The following is a 4996-nucleotide window of genomic DNA, read 5'->3' as shown; positions in this document are numbered from 1 at the left end:
TGTGTAGACAGTGTGAGCAGGGCCCTGGTCTGTGATGGGCGCGAGGAGGGAAATCGGCAAGCCTGGCCAGGCTGTGCCCCCCGGGGGTGGTTTCCTACTGGGGAGATGTACCCATGCGGGAGACCCAGGTTTGATCCCTGGGTCAGGAAGATCCCCTAGAAGGAAATGGCAACCCACTTCAGTATGCTTGCCTGGGAAATCCCACGGATGGAGGAGCCTGGCTGGTTACAGTCCACAGGGTCACAAAGATTCGGCGAATACGACTGAGCGACTTCAGTTTCAGTTTCAGGGCTTCCCTGGTGGCTCAGACGGTAAAGAAAGAAAGAAAGAAAGAAAGTGAAGTTGCTCAGTCGTGTGCAAAGACTCAGCTTTGATCCCTGGGTCAAGAAGATACCCTCGAGAAGGGAATGGCAAACTACTCCAGTATTGCCTGGAAAATTCCATGAACAGAGGAGCCTGGTGCAGTCCATGGGGTCACAGAGTTGGGCACAATGAGCAGCTAGCACGTATCAGCTTCCAGGAGCACTCCCTGGGCTGGCATTGCCCTGAGAGAGCTCCCTTGGCTTTAGCTGGCTCTGTTTCCTAAGAGATTAACCTGGATTAACCCCTGCTCCTCCCAAAGATTGGGGTGTGCCCCATGCAGATTTCAGTATCAAATGGCTGGATCATTAAAGGGCTAATTTGAGGAGGCCAAATTCTATGTTAGGGGTTGGGACTCCCATCCCACTGGAGGATCTAGCTCAGAGAACTCACCCCTCTGTCACTGGTGATCCCTGTAGTTGCTCTCATGGGTAGGTATCTAGAGTACTCCCAAAAGACATATTGAAGTCTGTTTTGGGCTAGGGGTTTGCATCCCCTGAAAATTCTTATGCTGAAGACTTAATGAAACCATTTACTTCAGATTGGGACTTGAACCCATGTGCTGGGACTTGAACCCAGTCAAAACCCAGGATAGCTGGTTTCAGTACCTAATGAAGATCAGGTTTCTTGATGTCTCATCGCAGAAAGGATGTGGTGAGAGACAAAATGATAGGTAAGAAGTGGATTTATCCAGGTTCAGAGAGAAGCACACGGCAGAGTGTGGGCCATGTGGTGTGGATAGTTTTTATAGCCTGGGTAATTTCATATGCCAATGAGTGGGAGGATTATACCATCTATTTTGGGGGAAGGGGTGGAGATTTCCAGGAGTTGGGCCACCACTCACTCCTAGGTCTTTAGACAGTGTCTTGGAAAAGTCATGGCACCTCTGGGTGTGTCATTTAGCTTGCTGATTGAGGATCAAGGTCTAGTCTTGTCTGCAATCTTGATCCCATTTGATTCTAATTGGCTTATGTTGTGTCCTTGTGTGTGTTGCTCAGTCATGCCTGACTCTTGTGACCCCATAGACTATAGCCCGCCAGGCTCCTCTGTCCACGGGATTCTCTAGGCAAGAATACTGGAGTGGGTAGCTGTTTTCTGCTCCAGGTGATCTTCCCGACCCAGGAATCGAATCAGTGTCTCCTGCACTGCAGACAGACTCTTTACTGACTGAGCTACGAGGGAAGCCGGTCCTTGGACTATGTCATTCTTTCAGAAGTTGTGCCCTGTTCCCTTCCCTCCTGTTTCACTAACTCTCCCAATGGGATGGTGTTTGGAGATGAGGTCTTTCTTTGAGAGGTGGTTAGGATTACGTGAGGCATGAAGGTGGGGCATTTGTTACCAAACAGAAGTGCCTATGACTGATGCACAACAAGGCCAAATAAACCAGGATGTTGGAGTTTGGAGCAGAGAAAGGCTTATTGCAGGGTGAAGCAAGGAGAACAGGTGGCTTGTACTCAAAACCCTCAAACTCTCCAGTGGCTTTTGGGGAAAAGGTTTGTAGGTAAAATTTGGAGTGAGGGCTGCAGGGTGTGTGACTCTGTTCTGATTGGTTGGTGGTGAGTAACAGGGCAGTGCTCCAGGAACCTTGCCCTCAGCCAGAAGTCACCATCCTTTACTTGGGTGGGGACCTCAGTTCCTTAAGAAGAACTCAAAGATATCATTATGTATATTTCTTAGGAGGAACCAGGACCCTGCCCCAAGGCTGCACTATTGTTTCTTGAGTGTTCCTCCCCTGCTTCTGCATCTCCTCCCTTCCCTGATTAGCAGTTGTTTGAATCTGCCCTTTGTCACTCTGGGAAGGTCAAGGAGGCTGAGAGAAGCCTGTTTCCTTACAAAGTTAGAAAGAGGGAACATAGAAAGAGTGTGTATTTGGGAGAGCCACACAAGGTCCTGCTCCCTTTCAACCTTACTTGGAAACCAGATTATTGCAGATTAATTAGGATGAAGTCATGCTAAAGTGGGGTGGGCTCCTAGTCCAATGTAACTAGTATCCCTATAAGAAAAGAAGAGACATAGACACACACAGAGGGAAGATGACTCGAAGACCCTCAGGGAAAATACCAGTGAAAAGAGAGGAAGGGATGGAATGATGCATTTCCAGTAAGGAAATGGCAGCTCACTCCAGTATTTTTGCCTGGACAGAGGAGCCTGGTGGGCTACAGTCCATGGGGTGGCAAAGAGTCAGACATGACTGAGCAACTAGATAACAACAACAGTTACAGCAGCAATCTACCAGCCAAGGGATGCTGAAGATCACTGGCCACACCGTAGAAGCTAGGAGAAAGACGTAGAACCCATTCTCCCCTCCAGCGTTCAGACAGACTAAGGCCCTGCCCACACAGTAACTTGAGACTTTTCCTCTTCAAGAACTTTGAGAGACTGAATTTCTGCTGCTTTGGGACTACCCTAGTGGTCCCGTGGTTAAGACTCCACACTCCTAACCCAGGGGGTCCAGGTTCAACCCCTGGTTAGGGCCCTTGAGCTGACATACTGCAACTAAAGATTCTGCATGCCACCACAAAGACCAAGGATCCTCCTGCTACAGCTAAGACCCAGTGCAGCCAAAATAAAAAATAGATAAGTACCAATTTCAAATTTCTGTTTTTAACCACCTGGTGTAGGGACTTTTTCACAGCAGCCCCAGGAAATTAATACTTTAGGGTCCAGGGGTGTTCAGATGCTCTTTCAAACTGACCACAAACACCTCGGTCGGCTTAGAAAGCCAGCCAAGCCCAGGAGGCCTCCGCTTTCTTTGTGTCTCTATTTTGGGAAGTCTGTACACATGAGTTCCTAAGTTCACTCATTGAGGACAGGCCTTCTGCTGCCAAGTTCTCACACAAAATGTTCCAAGACACAAAAGGGCTTAGAAACCCAGAGCCTGGAGCCAGTAGAAAAAAGCAAAGCTATCTTCCTGTTTAGCCAAAGGACAGACGTCTCTGAATACCAGAAATCACACATCATTATTTATCCTCATGAATCATCAGGTGACATTATATTAGCGGACACCCCACCCCATCATAGGTCAGTCCCATTAGCTACCAGGGGGAAATGGGCAGGTTTAGAATAGGTTAGTAAAACCCCAAGGCGTCTGATGATCTGGCACGTTCTGGCACTGAAACTTCTTTGCTGTGCCTGTCAGGTACCCTCTGGTCTCAAGGGGTGGACAGCAGACAGCTGCCAGGGTTCCCTTTCTCCCTCACGCCTCCGGCCCCACAGTTGTAGACCACAGGGCTTTTCAACAGCTGCCTAACCACCAGCGCCATGTTCCTGCTCCTGGGTGGGGATGGCACATGGGGTAAGCTGGGCCGCAGACACGTGGCACTATCTCGTGTTATATCACCTTTCAGAAGATGTGTAAACCTCCAGCAACCTCAAGACCAGAATTTACCTCTAGAATGCTCCTTGAGAACAGCACCCTGAGGTTTTGCCTTCGGGGAAATTGCCCCCTCACCCCCCCATACCCCCCTTACCCCACCCTACGCCCTACCCCACTCCTGCCCAATCCTTGCCTCCCTGGGAGGGGCTGATGCCATTTGTTGTTGTTCGGTCACTAACTCGTGTCCGACTCTTTGTGACCCCATGGGCTGCAGCACGCCAGGCCTCCCTGTCCTGCACCATCTCCCTGAGTTTGCTCATACTCATGTCCATCGAGTCAGTGATGCTCTCCAACCATCTCATCCTCTGTCACCCTCTTCTCCTCCTACCCTCAAACTTTCCCAGCATCAGGATCTTTTCCAATGAGTCGGCTCTTCGCAGCAGGTGGCCAAAGTATTGGAGCTTCAGCTTCACCATCAGTGCTTTCAATGAAAGCACTCAGGGTTGATTTCCTTTAGGATTGACTGGTTTGATCTCCTTACTGTCCAAGGGACTCTCAAGAGTCTTTTCCAGCACCACAATTCAAAAGCATCATTTCTTCAGCCTCCTTTATGGTCCAAGTCTCACATCCATACATGGCTACTGGAAAAAACATAGCTTTGACTAGACGGACCTTTGTTGGCAAAGTCATGTCTCTGCATTTTAATATTCTGTCTAGGTTTGTCCTAGCTTTTCTTCCAGGGAAGAAGTGTCTTTTAATTTCATGGCTGCAGTCACTATCCGAAGTGATTTGGAGCCCAAGAAATTACAGTCTGTCTCTGTTTCCGCCATTAACCCAAGAAATAAAGCCTTCTTTACTTGTGTCAGTTAAGCTGCCCAATTGACTCAAACCAAAGTTTTTCTGCCTCCAAATGTTGAAGAGCCAATATAATTTAGGTGGGAAGGAGATACAGAAACTTGTGTGGGAATGATTCATTTTTAAGTTTGGGTTGCTGAAGGCAGAATGGTCCCAGCTCATGGCTCCTGGTTATTAAAAAAATGTTCTCAAGGCCTGTGGGTGCTAGTATAAACCAGTCCCTATGTTAAAAACAAAACATAATTATTAATTAGTGCAGATAGGTTAGAATTTTATTTAGAACAGGCAGCCTGCATATGTTCTTGCATTTAGAGTGTTGATTAGAGGCACAAGTAGGGTGGAGAAATTTAAGGGTAGGCTAATTAATTGGGCAAAATAATGCATGTGGCCTGGAGGAGGGCATGGCAACCGTTCCCGGATTGTTGCCTGGAGCAGCTGAGCACGCACGGCAGCACCATGGGTGAG

This window comes from Cervus canadensis, chromosome 28 (genome assembly GCF_019320065.1).
Source record: "Cervus canadensis isolate Bull #8, Minnesota chromosome 28, ASM1932006v1, whole genome shotgun sequence".
In the NCBI taxonomy this organism is placed as follows: Eukaryota; Metazoa; Chordata; class Mammalia; order Artiodactyla; family Cervidae; genus Cervus; species Cervus canadensis.
Note: the sequence above shows the minus strand (reverse complement) of the source record.